The sequence below is a fragment of the Nomascus leucogenys genome, chromosome 11 (genome assembly GCF_006542625.1).
Source record: "Nomascus leucogenys isolate Asia chromosome 11, Asia_NLE_v1, whole genome shotgun sequence".
In the NCBI taxonomy this organism is placed as follows: domain Eukaryota; kingdom Metazoa; phylum Chordata; class Mammalia; order Primates; family Hylobatidae; genus Nomascus; species Nomascus leucogenys.
The window spans coordinates 14223798-14246472 of record NC_044391.1 but is presented as its reverse complement, the minus strand read 5'-3'; the positions used below and the strand labels follow the sequence as shown (position 1 = coordinate 14246472).

At 37.2% G+C, this 22675-nt stretch overlaps 1 pseudogene; it reads right to left on the bottom strand.

Moving 5' to 3' along the window:
• Positions 1-21438: 21438 nt before the first annotated feature.
• Positions 21439-22192, bottom strand: LOC100596885 (annotated as a pseudogene).
• Positions 22193-22675: the final 483 nt, after the last annotated feature.

The following is a 22675-nucleotide window of genomic DNA, read 5'->3' as shown; positions in this document are numbered from 1 at the left end:
ATATGATTTCCTGTAACTCTTCAAGAAGTCCTTGGGATTTTATAAAGATAACCACTAACTTACACAACGGTGGAAACCAGAGAGAATTTTAAATAACTTGGCAGCTAGTATCAATTTGTTTCTTAAGAAAACATACCATCAGGCAATTATTTCCACCAAATTTATTTAAAATGCACAGATGAGCACATTATAACTTTCTAATGGCTATGACAAAAATATGAAACCTTTTGACAAAATATGATTCTTAAGTTCAATGACTCATATTATTGCAGTATTAAACAATTTATATGAACAGAATAGGGTTTGGTTACATAAATATGTGTGGTGATAGTAGATACCTAACTGTTCTCAATGATGACCCCAAAATGTTTGTAGAAGTATAAAAGCAGTGAGATAATTATCTAGTCTTTAAATCTCCAGAAATTTTCACCAAACATTAAAAAAAAAATCGGAAAATCAGGCCAACCACCTTGTTTTATATGTTTCTTCTTTTTCTTTAAAAGGGTATATGTTTGCATTGTGTTTGTTAGTTAATGAAAATGATGAAGAGGAGCTGCATGTACTTGAGGGCCACTCTTTAAAGAGGGAATTGATGTCATATAATGTAGAGTTCTTGCTAAGTAACAAGTCTAAATGCTTAAATACATTTTGGATCTCTCTCAGTCTCCACTGCCAGTTTAAGGATACCAGAAGGCTGAATTTTGAGCTGCAAGTTGTCCCCATGGGGGCCATAAAAACAAACAAGCTTTGAAAATTTTTGATTTCTAGGTTTTAGATGTTCATAATGCTTGTTAGTGTGTGCAAATAATCACATCCTCAGATTATAAAATAAAGTTTTAGATTATTGAGTGACATAGTGATAATTGCATAGATTTAGCTATTTCTAAGACAATAAAAATTACAGAACCTACCACAATCATTACCTTTAAATAATTATAAGGAGAAAAAAACCCAAGATGTACAAATAAAAATAAATAGTAGAAACAATTCTGAAATATCTTTATATATTGTACATTAGCTAAAATCATTGGATTGTTAGCTAATGTATATATATATATGCCAACATTCTTCTCTCCTGGTGATGCAAATTACAGATCATGTTTCTCCATATAATTTCAAATGGAAACTATTTCTGAGAATATCATAGGTTAGTACCAAATGATAAAAATCTGTCACATAGATTTACAACATAAAATTATTTTGCCTCTTAAATTTTAAAGCTCTGGTTGTAAAACTGCTGAGAATGGTGATAGAAATTATGAACCTCCCTCCCAACACAATCAGAGACCAAAGACAGTCACCTACAGAACACATTCAAGGTGAGGGTCATTTGGAAAAATAAGGAATTCATGAAATCCTAAGCCTTTTACTCCCTCTTCAAGCAACTATAATCTGGCTTCTATGTCTACTGAGTGACTGCATCTTTAAGCAAACCAACAACTCCCAACCCCCATTGCCATATCCAAAGGTTCTTGTGTTATTAGAGTTTATATTTAGTTTCTATTTCCTTTTTGAGATTCTCTCTCTACTCCCTTGGACCTTTTATGCCCTATCATTGGTTAATAGTTTATTCCTCCTGGGCTCTTCTGTCTGAAACTTAAATGTTACTGTTCTCCTGAGAACATGTTGGAGCTGGTTACTGCCCATAAACACCTTTCAGTCTGTATCTTCCTAAAGTATTATACATTCTATTTTTTACCTTACGTCTCCACTATATGTCCTCCTGGAGCCTTGTTTAGAATTTAGTGCATCATCCTGCACTTGCAGTTGTGTTTTCTCTTAATTTTGATAACAATAAGAACTCTGCCATCCAAGCAAATCAGGAGATGAGGCCTCCTTTTTTGCTCACTACTTACCACTAAATAGACTAACACTTGCTGCTTTCACCTCTTGCATGTTTATACATATGTTCTCTTCTCCCAGACACTGTAGCCACTCCTCCTAAAATCATATATTCTTTTTCTTGGATCTCTGCAGCAACCTTCTATTACCAAATGTTCCCTTTTCTTTTTTTTTTTTTTTTTTTTTTCTTTTTTTTTTGAAACGGAGTCTCGCTCTGTCTCCCAGGCTGGAGTGCAGTGGCGCAATCTCTGCTCACTGCAAGCTCCGCCTCCAGGGTTCACGCCATTCTCGTGCCTCAGCCTCTCCGAGTATCTGGGACTACAGGCGCCCACCACCACGCCAGGCTAATTTTTTTGTATTTTTAGTAGAGACGGGGTTTCACCGTGGCCTCGATCTCCTGACTTCGTGATCCGCCCGCCTCGGCCTCCCAAAGTGCTGGGATTACAGGCGTGAGCCACCGCGCCCAGCCCAAATTTTCCCTTTTCAAACATAGTCTCCTCAAAGCTGCCAGAGTGATTTATGTAAAACATAAGCTCAAACATTTGAAGCCTGTGCTTCAAATCGTCAAAAGACGTCTCATTACATAAGGAATAAAGTTAAAGCTTTTGGCAGATCATCCAAGGCCTCCGTAACCCTTTCCTAGATCTCTAGCTTCATCTTTGCTCCCTTCCTCTTCCACTCTAAACTCCTCCCTGCCTTCTTTCCTCATCCCATTCTCTCAGTCCAGATCCTTTGCCCTTTCCTCCAGCCTTTCATCTTTTTTTTTTTGAGGCAGAGTCTCGCTCTGTCACCCAGGCTGGAGTGCAGTGGCGCAATCTCGGCTCACTGCAAGCTCCGCCTCCCGGGTTCATGCCATTCTCCTGCCTCAGCCTCTCTGAGTAGCTGGGACTACAGGCGCCCGCCACCACGCCCGGCTAATTTTTTGTATTTTTAGTAGAGACGGGGTTTCACCGTGGTCTCGATCTCCTGACCTCATGATCCGCCCGCCTCGGCCTCCCAAAGTGCTGGGATTACAAGCGTGAGCCACCGCGCCCGGCAGCCTTTCATCTTTTGGAAATTTTCTATTTGTCTTTCAAGTTCAATACAGCTCTTATTTCTTCTTGTAAGCCTTTTCTGACCCACTTCCCACCTACAAACCCCAAAATACATACATTTCCTTTCCCAGCAGGAAATGATAACCTTGACAATTAATAAAATCTAATATTACCTGTCATTTTATATAAATTTAATGTCTTCACTTGAAGACTTTGAATTCATGTCTTAACCCACTAAAACCTGATATTCACTATCCCACTCCATTGAAGTTAGTAGAAACAGAACAATCTTTAGTCTTTTTATAGATAGACAATCTGAGTCATTTGGCTTCTTCATAATATACTTGTATCACATGTAAACACCACCTTATAAGGCCTTTGTTTCATTATACAATCTTCAGCAAGTTATTTGACATATCTGTCTTGGATTCCTCATCTACAAAATGGGTTAATAATATAATCCACATAAAATTTGTATAATGTGTTAATACATAGAAACTGTTTAGAGCAGTTCTTGCCCCATCATAATTATTATTATTAAGAGTTGATACAAGTAGTAGATATGAGTATAGAAATGTTGATGGCTATTATGAAACCTTGGTTGTTGGTTGTCTTAGTTTAAAATAATTTAAACAAGAGACATAGCGAAGAAGAGGCAGCATACAGCAATTTATTGCAAAGGAAAATAATATTTTGAAAGTTAGGTGCAGAATATACAGTACACACTGAGAGAGAGTATTCAGGGTAGGCTGCTCATAAGGATGAGACAGGAGAGACTGGCACTAGGGAGAGTCCCTTTATGGGAGTTTTACATAATTATTCATAAGGAGGTGGAAAGAGGTGTTACTAGTAAGCATGGTCTGGGTAGTCCACATGCCCAGTCGCTGTACATGCTTATTCATACATCACATGTCTCATTAGCCCTTTAAATCTCCATCCAGGGGTGTGTTTTTTACTGTTATGATGAGCAAAGTTCAGTCGGAGGACAGGTAAAATCAAAATCCACACGCTGTCTACAGGGGAAATTCCCTACTGGAGTTAGCTTTGCTTGAATGAGCTGGACTACTGTGCAAACGCTGGAGCTTACTGTGTTGACTGTATGGTCACCACAGTGGCCACATCTTGAGAACATGGTTATTTCCTTGACTACCCATTCGATCTCATAAGTATACAAGATTATTCAAAAGGAATAAAATAAGTCTTATCCTGAAGAACTGACCTTAGCAGGGATCTAATAGGTCTGTTCCAAAACCAGTTATAAAACTTTTCTTTAGCTGGGCGCGGTGGCTCATGCTTGTAATCCCAGCACTTTGGGAGGCCGAGGCGGGTGGATCACGAGGTCAGGAGATCGAGACCACAGTGAAACCCCGTCTCTACTAAAAATACAAAAAATTAGCCGGGCGTGGTGGCGGGCGCCTGTAGTCCCAGCTACTCGGAGAGGCTGAGGCAGGAGAATGGCATGAACCCGGGAGGCGGAGCTTGCAGTGAGCCGAGATCGCGCCACTGCACTCCAGCCTGGGTGACAGAGCGAGACTCCATCTCAAAAAAAAAAAAAAACAAACTTTTCTTTAAATCAGGATGCCTCCTAAATGAATGACAATATAATAATAATTTTCAAAGTTAATAAAATGATACAGATAAACAGTATTGAATGTTTTTAGTATCCAATTTAGGCATAAGAAAATTCTCTCATTTAAACTACAAACCACTGCTCAATGAAATAAAAGAGGATACAAACAAATGGAAGAACATTCCATGCTCATGGGTAGGAAGAATCAGTATCATGAAAATGGCCATACTGCCCAGGGTAATTTATAGATTCAATGCCATCCCCATCAAGCTACCAATGACTTTCTTCACAGAATTGGAAAAAACTACCTTAAAGTTCATATGGAACCAAAAAAGAGCCCGCATTGCCACGTCAATCCTAAGCCAAAAGAACAAAGCTGGAGGCATCACACTACCTGACTTCAAACTATACTACAAGGCTACAGTAACCAAAACAGCATGGTACTGGTACCAAAATAGAGATATAGACCAATGGAACAGAACAGAGCCCTCAGAAATAATGCCGCATATCTACAACCATCTGATCTTTGACAAACCTGACAAAAACAAGCAATAGGAAAATGATTCCCTATTTAATAAATGGTGCTGGGAAAACTGGCTAGCCATATGTAGAAAGCTGAAACTGGATCCCTTCCTTAAACCTTATACAAAAATTAATTCAAGATGGATTAAAGACTTACATGTTAGACCTAAAACCATAAAAACCCTAGAAGAAAACCTAGGTAATACCATTCAGGACATAGGCATGGGCAAGGACTTCATGTATAAAACACCAAAAGCAATGGCAACAAAAGCCAAAATTGACAAATGGGATCTAATTAAACTAAAGAGCTTCTGCACAGCAAAAGAAACTACCATCAGAGTGAACAGGCAACCTACAGAATGGGAGAAAATTTTTGCAACCTACTCATCTGACAAAGGGCTAATATCCAGAATCTACAATGAACTCAAACAAATTTACAAGAAAAAAACAAACAACCCCATCAAAAAGTGAGTGAAGGACATGAACAGACACTTCTCAAAAGAAGACATTTATGCAGCCAAAAAAACACATGAAAAAATGCTCATCATCACTGGCCATCAGAGAAATGCAAATCAAAACCACAATGAGATACCATCTCACACCAGTTAGAATGGCCATCATTAAAAAGTCAGGAAACAACAGGTGCTGGAGAGGATGTGGAGAAATAGAACACTTTTACACTGTTGGTGGGACTGTAAACTAGTTCAACCATTGTGGAAGTCAGTGTGGCGATTCCTCAGGGATCTAGAACTAGAAATACCATTTGACCCAGCCATCCCATTACTGGGTATATACTCAAAGGATTATAAATCATGCTGCTGTAAAGACACATGCACACGTATGTTTATTGGGGCACTATTCACAATAGCAAAGACTTGGAACCAACCCAAATGTCCAACAACGATAGACTGGATTAAGAAAATGTGGCACATATACACCATGGAATACTATACAGCCATAAAAAATGATGAGTTCATGTCCTTTGTAGGGACATGGATGAAGCTGGAAACCATCATTCTCAGCAAACTATCACAAGGACAAAAAACCAAACACCGCATGTTCTCACTCACAGGTGGGAATTGAACCATGAGAACACATGGACACAGGAAGGGGAACATCACACTCCGGGGACTGTTGCGGGGTGGGGGGAGGGGGGAGGGATAGCATTAGGAGATATACCTAATGCTAAATGACGAGTTAATGGGTGCAGCACTCCAATATGGCACATGGATACATATGTAACAAACCTGCACGTAGTGCACATGTACCCTAAAACTTAAAGTATAATAATAATAAAATTAAAGAAAAAGAAAATTCTCTCATTTAAAATATGTCCTGCCTTGCCCACCTTAATTAAATCCATTATGGTTTTGTAGATAACAATAATGTTGAAATAACATTTTTATACATAATAATAAGTTTTCTTGGCCTTTACTCCACCTTCATTATTCATAAAATTAGACATGTATGTTCCTTTCCCCTCTAAAAATATATTCTTTCCATTACAAAAATAATCACTTACATTGTTACAGAAATACATATTGCTGAAACTCTCCTTATACCTTTATTGTTAAAGGTATTATGTAATTTGTTTGCTTTTCTAAAAAATTTTTTTAAACCAAGATCATAATCATTTAATAAAAAATATATCTGCTGTATTTTAATCAAAAGAATTGCTACTAGTGTTGATGAGGTTAACTGTTCAAGTAGAAACACTGATGGGCTCTGTGGCTAATGCCTGTAATCTCAGCACTTTAAGACGGTGAGGCAGGAGGATTTTTTGAGCCCAGGAGTTCAAAACCAGCTTGGGCAATATAGTGAGACCTCTGTCTCTATAAAAAGTGAAACAGCCAAGCATGGTGGTGTGTGTCTGTAATCCCAGCTAATCAAGAGGCTGAGGTGGGAGGATTGCTTGAGCCCTGGAGGTTGAGCTATAATCATGCCATCACACTCCAGCCTTCCAGCCTGTGCAACAGGGTGAGATCCTTGTCTCAAAAAGGAAAAAAAAAAAAAAGGTAGAACTGTTGTCTTTCTTTTCTTCTTCCAAATGAGTATCTCAACTCATTGACACCACACTGTCCTTGTATTATCTCGCTTGGGACCTGCCTCCCATAGGTCATTCCTTTTTTTTTTTTTTTTTTTTTGAGACAGGGTCCCAGGCTGGAGTGCAACAGCACAGGCTTAGCTCACTGTGACCTCTGCCTCTCAAGCTCCAGTCATCCTCACCCCTCAGCCTCCCAAATAGCTGAGACTACAGGTGTGCACCACCACGCCTGGCTCATTTTTGTATTTTTTATAGAGATGGGGTTTTGTCCCATTGCCTAGGCTGGTCTTCAACTCTTGGGCTCAAGCAATCCAGCAATCCACCTGCCTCGGCCTCCCAAAGTGCTAGGATTACAAACATGAGCCACTGCACCCAGCCCATTTCTTTTTCTTGAGATCTTTTTCTTCCCATATGCTCCAACAAAGCTTACTTGATCAATGCTTAATTTCTCCATGACTTTTCTGCTTTATTAATAGATAATGACAATAGAAAATAAATTGGGGGTATCTTAAACCTCAAAAGTAATGTGTAGGTTTTGAACTAGGGATCTTTGGACACACAATAGAAATGGATTTAGTGGTTTATATTTCAGTGCGCGGGAAGGTCATATTTTGGAAAGGTGAGCTATCTGGTATCTCAAATTAAACATATGGAGATCAGAATCCAACCCCCTTCCTATGAGATTGGTTATACAAATACAGTATTTGTATGGTCTGAATTATACATATAAAGTATTTGTATGGTCTGAATATGAACTATTCACATTTATTTTAAAAATATACTTTAGGAAAATATAATTTTATCATAATCTACTTTGTAAGAATTAAGTGATGTTGGTAAAGTGATTTCATAAAAGATTGCCAATCATTAGATTAATATTAAAATTTTAAATTCTGAATGTGTTCCATTTTTAAAAATAACACAAATTAATAATTAACCTTTAATCTCTATATTAATACATTTTATTTCATTTTGAAATCTTTTTATAATACAGTAACTCATGGCCCAAAGATGGGCTCTGACTGCTAACGTGGGACAATCCATTTTATTCTGGGAATTCTCATATATATCCCAAATAGGCAAACCCTATCTTATAAAGTATTCAAATATTAAGTGAAGACTTTAATTTTTAGATAATTAGAAAATCATTCAGTCCTTAAATTAATAATTTTTTTTTAAAGTTATCTAAAGCTAATATTGAAATAGACTATCGGAGAGTCCCAGAAGCTAGCCTCTCTTAAGAGCTCTGCTAGGACATGTTCTAATAACTTTCTTGACTTCAGGAATCTAGAGTTGGTGTTGATTAAATTCCTCACAACTCCAGTACTGACTCCAGCAACCCTGCAGCCTCACACAGACCTATAGTCCTTGATCTTACCACCTCTACACTCCCCTCCCAGTCCACCTTGATCATTCTTCTGCAGCCCAGTGACAGTCTATGGTGAATCATTATGATCATTTTTCTGGATACTCTCTCTACTCTCTTGTCTCTCTTTCCTCACTGTATTTGCTTAGCAAAATACCTAAACCTACTACACTTACTGCTGTCTGCATCTCAACTGATAAATCTCCATTCTTCCAAATGTTCAGGCCTGACCCAGCTATTTACTTTACATACAATTGATTAGCAAATTCTATCAGTTCCACCTATAAAATACGTACATCAATCATTTTCCATCAGTTTCAATACCCTCTTTGGTCCAAGCAAACATTATCTTTTTTCTGAATTGTAACAGTTTCCCAACAGGTATACCAGATTGATCGTTCTTCTCTCCTTATGTTCCCAGTCTATTTTCAATACAAAAGCCAGAGTATCCCTTTAAAAACATAAATCAGATTATGTCTCAACTCTATTTGAAAGACAATTGCTTTTATTCTCGTCTGAGAAGAAGCCTCCACTTCCTTGCCTTATTATCTCTCAGGTCTCATCTTTTCCTAGCCTCTCCTCCTTGTCACTTCACTACAACCCATCTGTCTTCTTCCTCTTTTTGGGTCATTCTAGCAATGTTCCCAGGTGCTTCACAGCCTTTAAACTTGTCCCTTTGGCCTGGAATGCTATTTTCCCTGGAGGCTAGGTTGGTTGAGGATGGAGAAGGGCTTGTTTCTTCACCTCCTACAGGTCTTGGTTTAATTATCACCTTCTCGGAAAGATCATTACTAATCATAGGATTTAAATGTTATCATCTCAATGACCCCACTTTCTTGAGTTTTTTCTTTATCACAATTACACAATATAATTTATTCTACTCATTTGTATTATTTACTTTACTCATGATATGTAAGTCCATTATGTCATTCGTCAGTTTTATTTATTGTTGAATTCTCTGTAACTAGCACAGTGCTTGAACACAGTTTTTGCTCAACATAAGTTTGTTGAATATATTCAGGAAAAAACATACAACTGGTTTTTAGTCATCATAATTGGTAAGAACTTGGGCTTTGGAGTCAAAGATCTTGTGTTCATTTTTTGGTTCCACCAATTATGAGCTGCGTGAGCGTGGAGATAATAACCATGTCCATCTCACAGAGCAGTTGTGATATATTAATGAAGAACAAGCCCGAAGGGTATGTTTTGGAGTTCCTGGCCAGAGTAAACACGGGTCACTGTTTTTATGAAAGTATTTTTGAGTGGGCGGGGAAATGTGCTGTGTATCCTGTATGCTGTATCTCATTAAGTCTGCTTGCCTATAAGTTAAACATGAAGTGCTGTTGCCTCTGGGGACTCCAAGAATATCCGGACTCCTCCAGACTTTTAGACTAAATGAAGATACCGGTTAGGTTGATGTTTTCTTTAGGGTTGTGTCATGTCAAGTGTCCACTGGACATATCTTAATTTATTCTGCAATTACTCATACCAGTACTTTTTGGAAATGTAAATAAAGAATACTGTAACTTATGATGAAAAGGATGGAGAACCATAGGATAAATAAAGAGGAGCTAAAAATAATCTCTGAAACCTGAGCCAGTCCAGAGACTGTGGTAGGTCCCAGAGGGATTCCTGGCTCTAGGGATCCCCTAAGGCCTTCAGGGTTTACACTTTCCATTTGGGTGTGGGCCTGTGACTCAGGCTGAATCATCCCCACTGAACTAGTCCAGCTGTTTCCATTTCCAGAGCTATGAGAACTTCCTTGGTCTGCAGGTTGTTTAAAGTAGTCATTTAAAGCACTTTAAAAATTGTCGAAGTGACTTCTGCCTTAGAAAAGCAAAAAATAAATTCTGCTGTTTTTAGAGGTATGAATCAACCTGGGAGCCCAATCCTAAATTACAAAAAGTGGAAAAAACTTACCCTAACTCTCCATTTAGAAAACACCTTTGCACCTGGACTCTTGATTTAACAGCACGTTCTAATGTGGAAGAAAAAAGAAAAGAGGAAAAAAAAATTAAACTCACTAAGAATGGTAACTTTGCAAAAAGAAAAAAAAAAGGCTTTGGTCACAACTTAGGAGGTGAAAAAAAAGAAATTAAAACTCTTCTCACTCTAACAAAGTTCTATAGGATTGTTAGGATCTACAAATATATTTGAATGGAAATCAAATTATTTAGGAAGAATATATTTTATTACTGTTTGTGGAAGATTTTGCAAGGCAATATGTGGTAGAATATTCAAAGTACTAGAGATGAGTTAGATCAGACTCTGGCTCATTTCCCAGGAAATATAATATTGTATAAAGAAAAGCAGTATAATCGGTTTCTTATGCTACCCATTCAGGTGTCTCACGTTTACTGGAAATTTAAAACAGATCTTCAAAGAGAAATCTACTTAACATGTAAAAGAATAAGAGCAGATACCAATAGAAGCTAAATGGTGTTCTTGTGTATAAAAATTTTGAATGCATAAAATTTATAATTTTATAGAATTAGTAAAAATAAATAGAAAGGAATGTTGATAGACATAGAGTTAGAATATGTTCATTAATTTAAAAAAACCAAAAAGCCCAATTTTACTTCCATATAGAATATAATCAAATAATCCTGTTGCAATTGAAAGGCTAAAGCAGATTAAGAAATGCTAACACTGTGTTAGGTACAGAGATGTCCTCTGTAGATGTTGAACCAGTAAGTAAAAGAAAATTTAGCTGTAAACCAAGCTCAGAATTAAGTGGGCAAAGAAGAATAAGAAGCTAATAAAAATGCCTGAAATTAATGAATAGGTAGGTTGGCCCATATTAATATTCAAATACTCAACTTGAACTTACAGTGATTTTTTTTTCTTGTGCTTTTGAAGTTATTTTTCAAAGATACCTAATTTTTAAGTCACAGAGATAAATTGTTGCCAGAAAGATTCAGGTAACAGATCATGAAAACTTAAGTATTATTATGATTATTACTAATTCTGATATTTTACTTTATAGCATAGATTCTTAATAGGTTTTGTATCACCAGCTTTTGCTGTTTGTAAGGCATTTTTGGTTTCATAATGACTGGGGACACTGTCAGTGGTTATGGTTGATAGCCAGGGGTGCTAGCTGTCCTGCAATTCAAATCAATTAAGGCTTAAGGAAAGCATAAGGCATAAGGAAACCTTTTTTTTTTTTTTTTTGAGACAGACTCTCACTCTGTCGCCCAAGCTGGAGCAGTGGCGCGATCTCGGCTCACTGCAAGCTCCACCTCCCGGGTTCACGCCATTCTCCCGCCTCTGCCTTCTGAGTAGCTGGGACTACAGCGCCTGCCACTGCGCCTGGCTAATTTTTTGTATTTGTAGCAGAGACAGGGTTTCACTGTATTAGCCAGGATGGTCTCGATTTCCTGACCTCGTGATCCGCCCACCTCGGCCTCCCAAAGTGCTGGGATTACAGGCGTGAGCCACTGTGCCCAGCCTAGGAAGACTTTCTTACATAGTTTTGAAATATTTCGCTTTGAGAGGCAGGGCTAGCTGGATTTCGTAGGCCACCTAAGAATCCCTAAGACTAGCTAGGAAGGTGACCGTATCCACCTTTAAACCCGGGGCTTGCAACTTAGCTCTCACCTGACCAATCAGGTAGTAAAGAGAGGTCACCAAAATGCTAATTAGGCAAAAACAGGAGGTAAAGAAATAGTCAATCATCTATTGCCTGAGAGTACAGCAAGAGGGACAATGATCAGGATATAAACCCAGGCATTTGAGCTGGCAACGGCTACCCTCTTTGGGTCCCCTCCCTTTGTATGGGAGTTCTGTTTTCACTCTATTAAATCTTGCAACTGCACTCTCTTCTGGTCCATGTTTGTTACGGCTGGGGCTGAGCTTTCGCTCCCTGTCCACCACTGCTGTTTGCCGCTGTCGCATATCCCCCGCTGACTTCCATACCTCCGGATCTGGCAGGGTGACTGCTGTGCTCCTGATCCAGCAAGGTGCCCATTACCGCTCCAGATCGGGCTAAAGGCTTGCCATTGTTCTTGCAGGGCTAAGTGCCCGGGTTCATCCTAATCGAGCTGAACACTAGTCACTGGGTTCCACGGTTCTCTTCCGTGACCCAACCAGCTTCTAATAGAGCTATAACACTCACTGCATGGCCCAAGATTCCATTCCTTGGAATCCGTGAGGCCAAGAACCCCAGGTCAGAGAACACAAGGGTTGCCACCATCTTGGAAGGGGCCCTCCGCCATCTTGGAAGCGGCCCCCCACCATCTTGGAAGCTCTGGGAGCTAGGACACCCCTTAACAGCTTGACATTCATATAGTTAAAACAATTGCCGGGTGTGGTGGCTCACGCCTGTAATCCCAGCACTTTGGGAGGCTGAGGTGGACGGATCACGAGGTCAGGAGATCGAGACCATCCTGGCTAATACGGTGAAACCCCGCCTTTACTAAAAACACAAAAAATTAGCCAGGCGCAGTGGCGGGCGCCTGTAGTCCCAGCTACTCAGGAGGCTGAGGCAGGAGAATGGCGTGAACCCGGGAGGCGGAGCTTGCAGTGAGCCGAGATCGCGCCACTGCACTCCAGCCTGGGTGACAGAGCAAGACTGTGTCTCAAAAAAACAAACAAACAAACAAACAAAAACAAACAAAAAAAACACTCATGATTATTTGAACCTAGAATTTCATTCTATTTTACATATAAACCAAAAATTACTTTTGTATGTTTTTCAAATTTACCAGATTTTTCAGGAATGCCCTCTAATGTAAATGTACATTTATTTATGTTGATTTGTTTTTATGATCTCCAAATACTATAGGAATTCTACTGGCTCTCTAGCTTAAGGTCTAAACTGAAATTAGCTTATTGGTCTTTTTCCTAATCTTGTTCCTTGGTGCAACCTTCTGTGACTAGAGACAAAGAATCCTGACCCAAGTAAAATAATAGTTCTCCTAAGGCCTAGAGAAGAGCTGCTATAAGCTAACCACTACAGGTCTCCTTTCCCTGGTTTCCCTGAATCTTACAGGGACAAAGGGACCTCCCATGGAGAAGTAATCACAAACTCATTTTTACCTTACCAGCCTTAGGAAAAAGGAAGCAATTTAGAAAGTGAGAAGAATCCAAACAGAGTTCCTCCCTGGGAAAGCTCTTCGAACACAATAGCCTACTTTGTCCCTCTGTTAATGGTGAGAAAGAGTGGCCTAGAGCTATTGCTACAGCGTATAGCCAACACTTACAATAAATTACCAGAGCTACTCGTTTTCCGGTGGTGGTTGGCTTGTTTTTGTAAACTAGTTTGAGATAATTTTCTCAAAAAAGGAAAAGAACTAAATAATTATAACCTAATAATTTTTACAGATTTTATATGCACATTTATTATTAGTATGTAAGGAGTGAACATTTAAATATCTTTATAGGCACATAACTTTTTTTATTATTACATAAAAAAGGAGAACTTACACTCCAGCCTGGTGACAGAGTGACACCCTGCCTCTAGAAAAAAAGAAAAGAAAAAAGAAAAAAATTCAATCTCAATATCCTGGCATATGTCATTATGTTGAATATTTTATATATTCTATGACATTTATAAATTTTCCACTAGACATTTACCGGAGCTCAGTGCTCTGGAACCATTTCTTTTATCATATATTTTTCCTATCTTTACTTAAACCACTTATCCAGATCCATTATTATTGATTTTCAGTAAAAGAGGGATGTGAAGTCACACATACATTTGCACACACACACAAATGTGCACACACACACATACACACACGCACTGGAAAACATCCTCGGAATGATGATTTCAAATACCTTACATTTTGCATATTACATCAAAATGGCTATCCAGAGCTTTACTACCTGGAGTGTGGTTCATGGAAGAGCAATAATTGACATCACCTGGAGCTTGTTTGAAATGCAGAGTTACAGGCCGCAGAATTAGTATCTGCATTTTTATGAATTTCCTCTTATGATTTGTATACATACACAGTTTAAGGAACAACGATCATGAAAAGGGTCAGCAAACTTTCTGAAAATGGCCCCATAGTAAATATATTAAGCTTTATAAGCCATTCAGTCTCTGTTTCAACTACTTAACCCTGAAGGGGTAGTGCAAAAACAGTTGGAGATAATATGAAAACAACTGAGTGTGGTTGTGTTTCAATAATACTTTACTTATGAACACTGAAATTTAATTTTCACATGTCACCAAAGAGTATTCAAACTATTTTTCCTTGAATACTTTTTCATTACTTAAAATGTAAGAATCCTCCTAGGTCACTGTGGGCTACCAGATTTAGCTTGTTTGCTGCAGTTTAATGGCCTCTGATCCAAAGCAGTTTAACCTTCCATAAGGTGATATTCTATGCAGAGTTAATAGAATATCTGAGAAGCCAGAAGTAGAATTGCAAATAAAAGGAATCTAGTTTCAAACGCCTGGAAACCGTGTTAAGGACAAAATGACAACAAAATAAGACAATCATGAAAAGAAAATAAATTCTCATTATTATCTATGCATATGTAACATATATATGTAATACATGTGGGTATGTATATAAAATATAATGTATATATTTATATATAAATATATGTAATATGTGCTTATTATAGAATATATTAAAAAATGAAAATATTTCAGCTATGTAAATTATTTCTTCCTGAGACACACTGTTAAACTCTCAGTCTATTTCCTATATTTTTGTATGTATACACAACCATTACTGTATATATAATTTCATATTCTAATTTTCCCAGGTAATTCTATTTCATAAACAAATTTTTTATGTATCTATAAATGGGCTTCCAAAATACGTAATTTTAAAGGACAGCCTAATATTCTAATATAAGGATCTGTTGCAATTCCTTAGGCTTTGGTATTTTAAAAGACCTGTAGAAAACACAGTGAAGATGACTGAAAATTAGGAGAATGTATAATGATTACTCAGTATAACAAACTAAACCTTAAAAAAGGAGTGGTTGCAGACATGCCCAATTATAGAGTACAGAAGGACCTCATTTGATGCTACTCAATTGAAGAGCATTAATTGAAGAATCACCTCCAGGAAGGGTGGATACTTATATACACAAAGGAGAGATAACTAGGTACATTTTTCATTGTAAAGTTAATGCATATTTTAAAAAAGCTTTTTTTAAAAGTAAGTATAAGGTATTTGAAAAATCCTAATTCTTTTTTTTTTGTTGTTGTTGTTTTTGAGACAGAGTCTTGCTCTGTTGCCCAGGCTGGAGTGCAGTGGCGCGATCTCGGATCACTGCAAGCTCCGTCTCCCAGGTTCACACCATTCTGCTGACTCAGCCTCCCAAGTAGCTGGGACTACAGGCGCCTGCCATCATGCCCGGCTAATTTTTTGTACATTTAGTAGAGACGGGGTTTCACCATGTTAGCCAGGATGGTCTTGATTTCCTGACCTCGTGATCCACCCACCTCAGCCTCCCAAAGTGCTAGGATTACAGGTGTGAGCCACTGCGCCCGGCGAAAAATCCTAATTCTTCTGGTATGTTCCTGTAATGCAAAATAGAAGGAAAGTGATTTCAAACCTAGTGGAATCATAATAATTTAAGACAATAAAAAGTTATTGAGATCATACAGAATAGCTACTAGGATGTTCATTGTGTATTACCTGCATGAAGAAAAACAGAAACAAATTGTGAAAACAGTGTGGTCCCTCCTGTTTGAAAATATTTAAAAATCTCTGTAGAGGTGTGATGATAAAGATAATACATTTGACCCTTGAGCAACACGAGTTTGAACTGTGCAGATCCATGTATAGGTGGATTTATTCAGTAATTATATTTTAACTATTTATTGAGATTATGACAATTTGAAAAAGACAAAACACGTGGCCTACAAATATGAAAAATTAAGAATAATCTAAGTATGTCATGAACACATAAAATATATGTAGACATTAGTCTTTTTATCATTTACAACTATAACATATACATAAATTTATAAAAAGATAAAATTCATCAAAACTTAGGCACACATGACCTTACATGGCAACATTTGCAATAGAGAAAAATGTAAATAAATGTAAAGAGGCAGTATTAAGTCATAACTGCATAAAATTAGCTGTAGTGCATACTATACTACTGCAATAATTTCCCAGCCACCTCCTATTGCTATTGCAGTGAGCTCAACTGTTGGGGTATCTGCTCAAATGCCAGATGACACCAATCATCTCTATGTGAGCAGTTCATTTCTCTACTAAATTGTGTTTAGCAGTAAAGAGTGCTCTTTCATAGTTCTGCATTTTTCATTGTGCTTAATGCAGTACCTTAAACCTGGAATAACACCATGGGACCCATACAAAGTGTCACTAGTGATGCTGGAAGTGCTCCCAGGAAGCAGAGAAGTCATGACCTTATAAGAAAAAGCTGAATTGCTTGACATGTAGCACAGATCGAGGCCTGCAACTGGGGTTGCCCCCCCATTTCAGACAGATGATTCACCTAGGAAATAGACAATGTAAACTTATTGTATGGACAAAGACAGTAAAGTGTTGCAAATGTATTTTCTTTTCCTTGTGATTTGCTCAATAACATTTTCTTTTCCCTAGCTTACTATAAAGAATATGGTGTATAATACACGTAACATAGAAAATATGTGTTGACTGTTTATGTATATGCATATTTTTGACAATTTGGGGGATGGCACCCCTAACTCCCATGTTGTTCAAGGCTCAATTCTACATCAAGTATTAAAACACTGAAATAAATTTTGTAATTGTACTGGCTTTTTACCAAAAGTGTATGATTTGCAATTCTGACTTTCCTTCACTTACTGTTTTGAGTAAAAATGATGATGCCAATATATTTCTTTTCATTAGAAAAATAGTTCATTGTCTTCCAGGTTGGGAAGGGAAAGAACCAAAGAGTGGAATTTTAGCAAAATTTTAATTCATTTTTAAATTGTCTAAATTCCAAAAATCTAATATTTTATATAATTAAACTTAATTTTAATCTAAGTTATAAGCATTTCTTGAAAGCTTTCTTCAAATTCTCCAAATTTGCTCACGGGCAGTGTGCGCTTGCAGGCAGCATATGTATGTATTATTTGTTCCTTAATATAAAGCTATTCTTAGGATTTATGCTGTGAGGATTACCTTATAGATGACATATAATTGATCCTTCAATGACTGGATAATCTAACATCCTTCTTGTGTCCAACATACAATTATGCATAGTTTTATGAAAGAGTAAGTTTTTATTGAAGACAACAGCAAATTATTAGGTTAGATGTAATTTTAGTTACAACTTGGCTAAAGTCTACCTATAAACAATGTTAAAAACTGTCAGAATAAAAATAGTCACTTGTGTTAAAAAAAAAAAAAAAAAAAAAGAAAAGAAAAAAACCCTGAAAAATGGAGCAGAGAAAGGACATGAAGGAATGGTTTTCATGCACAATTGTCTGATTAAAAAAAATAATCTATCACAAAAGACTGCAAAAAACTATAACCTTGCACAAAAGCCACCACAACCTTATGCAAATAACTAACTAGCTAACTAACTAAATAACTAAATAAATAAATCAAAAAACTTCTGCCAGAACATCTACCCAGCAATTGCCTATCCAACTTTGCATTAACTCCACCCTTGTTATTAATCTTTGCAACTAAGTATAATTATCTCACAATTATGTAATCCTCTTCATTGTTTTCTTTAAAAACATTCATTTTCTTTTACATCTCTGGATATGCACAGAGAGGACTATGACACACATATACCCATTGCAGTTCCTATTCTGGACTAAATATCATTTCTTTTAGCATATTTCTGTCCATTTGTTATTTAAGTTGATAAAAACAACAGCAAACTGCATAGTCTAGAAGCCTGGTTTTCCTAATTTACCCGTAAAAATAATTTACCATCCTTCAAGTTGCCAAATTTTCCGCATCTCTTCCCTTTTCTTATGAAGAAGTGTATATATGCCTGCACCTGCACCTAATTGGGTTATTGAATAATCATTTCCCTGTGACTCCCCCATGCTATGTACATTAAATAAATTGGCAATAATTAAAAGAGAGACAATTGAAACACAGTTATAAAGATAACTGAAGTGAATATGGTCCATCTATTTTTTAGCTCACATAGATCCTAAATTGCCTTTTTATTATATTTGTTTTTTTTCCCCAAAAGATTAGTAATAACTGATTGGAATCCCTTTAAAATAGCAAATGCTTCTCAAGGAATACATGACTTCAAAACCGTTATTTAAAGAATAGGGTGAAAGACAAAATGCTACACACATGTCATGACATAAACATTTAAAATTTTTATTTAAGTAAAATGTGTCTCACTAGACTTAGGGTACATTTTCATTGTACAGGTGAGATAATTATTGGCTACAAAAGTCCACTTATGGCTGGGCATGGTGACTCACACCTGTAATCCCAGCACTTTGGGAGGCTGAGGCGGGCAGATCAGTAGGTCAGGAGGTCAAGACCAGACTGGCGAACATGGTGAAACCCTATCTCTACTAGAAATACAAAAATTAGCTGGGCATGGTGGTGGGCATCTGTAATCCCAGCTACTCGGGAGGCTGAGGCAGGAGAATCACTTGAACTGGGAGGCAGAGGTTGCAGTGAGCCAAGATCGCACCATTGCATTCCAGCCTAGGCAACACAGTAAGACTCTATCTCAAAAAAAAAAAAAAAAAAAAAAAAAAGGACACTTATTTTCAAGAGTAGATCTTTGAAATCTACTAGTAGAGGCAAAAAAGGAAAGTTTCTCCCTTCATTTCCTGAAGGTTTTTTAAAAATGAACTGACAAAAGGAAGATTAATAGGAGAGAAAGGCATACAAATTTACTTAATGTGCATAGCATGGAGAAGTCACAGGGAAATGATCACCCAATAACCCAATTAGGTACAGATGCATGTATATATACACTCCTTCACAGGAGAAGCAGAGAGATGGGGAAAATTTGGCAACTTGAGGGATAGTAAATTATGTTTAGGAGGAAATTAGGCCTAATGCTCAAACAATAGTTACTAAATAATTTTCTTTGGAAATTGAATGGGATGTAGAGCAGACAATAGTTGGGATGAAGTTTATCTGGGCTTCAAGTGTGGTGTTTAATTTTCAGTTTCTTTCTCTGCGATATAAGTTTTAATCTTCTCTGGTTAATGAAATTTCAGGAAAGGCAATTGTGTTCTTTGCAGATCTGGTTTCTAGCTAGATAAGAGAACTTCAGAGAATAGCTTCACTCAGTGCTTTGGGAGAGACAGAGGATTGAAAGACAGGGGGTGGGTGTCACAGGGGTGTCGGGAGAATCAGAGAAATCTTGAGGCTGCTTCATATCAATGAATCATATTCCAGGGTTACATTTTCTGAGCCCCAACACACTCATTTTCAACCAATTCTAGGGTTTTCTGATTGAGGGAGCAAACACACTGATGTTAAAGATGAACATCTGAAATGTACCAGAGTCTGTTGCTGATATTTTGTTGCTTTGCCTTTTCTTCTGCTAAAAAGAAAAAAATAGTAAGTGTGGAAAAAACAAGTTTTGCTGTGGTGGACAGATACTTTTTTTTTGCTATATTTTTCCTTTAATATGCCAAGAGATATCTTGATTATATATTTTCAAAAGTATTTTTCTAGACATATCTCCTCATCCTTTCAAAACATTTTATCAGTTTTTCCAGTGCAATAAGGGATGCTGGATCACAGTTCTGTCCCCCTTCTCTTTTTGAAAGCAATACAGCACTAATTATTTCAGTGGCAATACATTCTTAACTAATAAAGAAAATCATTTACAAATATCAGAAATCTAGTTTTGAAATGTTTGCATTAATTTTGATCTGAATCAGAATTTTGTGAGTTTTTTTTTTTTTTTTTAAAGGCAGTAGTTTGACCCACAACTTGCTGATAAACACATTTCTGCTGAAGAAAGGGAAAGAGGAAGAGAGAATTCTGCATTTCTTCATTGGACCTAAAAGTGCGAATTTCACTAAGGGATACATCAAAAGCAAATAAGCAACAATTGTTTTAAAACTTTTACTGCAATACAACAATGAAGTAAACAGTAATCAGAAACATACCAATTTTTCCCCCAAACAAACAAAAAATGTAAACAGGAAAATAACTTTGTCTATACTTTTACAGCTTCTCAGATCATGTTAGAAGGGCACATCTGGCTGGGCATAGTACTTTACACCTGTAATCCCAGCACTTTGGGAGGCCAAGACAGGAGGATCGCTTGAGCCCCAGCATTTGAGACCAGCCTAGGCAACATAGTAAGACCTTGTCTTTACAAAAAATTAAAAATTAGCCAGGCATGGTGGTGTGTGTCTGTAATTCCCAGCTACTTGGGAGCCTGAGGCAGGAGAACCACTTGAGCCCAGGAGGTCCAGGCTACAGTAAGCCATGATCAGGCCACTGCACTCCAGCCTGTGTGAAAGAGCAAGACTGTTTCAAAAAAAAAAAAAAATTAAAAAGGCCTGTAATTAAGTTATCAAGAAATTTTAAAATAGTTAAAGTAGTTATTTTCATTGTAAGAAAGCTTCCCTTTCTCCCCTACCCCACCCCAGGTATTTAACAGGAAAGAATGGGCTTTCTTATACATTAATTTTAAACTTTTGTGAAGCAGCAACAATTAACCATCAATAATTTGGCATTTCTCTTTACAGTTGCCATAGAGTTTCCTTTTAATTCCACAAAGCCCTTATCCAGTGTTCTCATGAAACAAAGACTGAAAATTCTACATACCAATGATTCTTTCTGAAACCAATGTTAAGTCAAAGAAATATAAAGCAGGGCATTACACTAAATTTCTGAATCTAGTACACTAAAAAGAGTGAAACCTAGGGAAAGTCGCCTACTTTATAGAAGAAATAAAGATCTGCAAAAGCAGGCTGTGTAATTATACTGTTTGGATGTGCAGCACCTGCTAATTGAAGCGTACGTGCACTGTATTCATCCCTGCCCTATATCCTAGATCCCACCCTCCCCACCCCTAACAATCTATCATATACAAAGTATTGTGGGTAGGATCCCAAGTCTTTCCAGACAACCCACTGGATGTAGTTAGTATAATGCACTGGTGTGAAGTGTAAGATACAAAAAAGTCCCTTTCAATCTTCATTCAAGTTCTGCTATAGAAGAAAATTGGCAGCCAAACTGATTCTTCTCACAAATAAAATATGCTCATATCATAAGTCTTAAAGGAAATCTTAATGCCTTTAACCTTTCTATAGCTTCTTTATCCTAACGTTACTAGAATGTAGTTCATATGACCACTTCCAACTTTGCAATTCCTCTTCTGCCACTTCCACCTCTTCCTCCATGTTCACCAGCTTCTTGAACTAGTTCATTTACCATCTGAATAAAATGCTCCTGGTGTTGGCTAATTTGCTGCAGCAATTAAGGATTCTCTTGACCTATCTGTTATAGCAATGCTGGAAAAACAGGGAAGGATTCTATTGAGTAATTTGTCTCATCTGTCAAAACTGAGGCTGATTCTTTGAAATTTCATGGGGATGTTCCCCAGAACTTGTAGTTGTTGCTGTCATAGTTGCAGCAGCTGAAGACACTGCTGAAGACTGAGGAGTCCTAGTAGTACCTGACTGGGTGGGGAGGAGGGGGGTGCTCAATCACAGCCTGACTTTTTCTACCTCCAGGGATTCCTATTAAAAGATACTGCACTGCTCTGTCAGGATTGTTGAAAATGGCTCTCAGGGCCACAATTGCTTGCTCTTGTTTATAGCCCATTCACATGACCTCAGTTACCATATTCTCATAGGACTGACCTTTTACAAGTGTACTTGCAACTTCAAAAAGGTTTGGCAGACAAGAATCCCCTGCTCTACTCTCAGTTGATGTTGAGCTAGTAGCCACTGTTCAAATGGTACAAATAAAACAACTAACATATTTATAAACTTTCATGCAGATCTTTTCATAACCCAAAACTTGAAACAGGAAAACTTATTTAAATATTTGAATATGCTAATATTAACATGACCATATAAAAATATACAAATATTTGTATATAAAAAGTTTGAGTATAATCATACGGGTTTCAAAATATGTATAATATGTATTCTACTTAAGTTAGTATTACTACGTCTATGACACAGGTGATAGAAAATAATGCTCAGAAAAAGTTAAATATTTTGATCATGGGCACCACTCAGCCACATAGTATTAAACAAGGATTCAACACATGCTCTTTTACTCTAAATATTGGTTTAAAAAATTCTTTCCAGCTAAAATCATTATTACAGATACTTGTAGATAGTTGAAATTAGTGTTCAGCATTATACATTATAATTATATTCAGTATTTATTTTCTTAGTAATTATACTTTCTTAA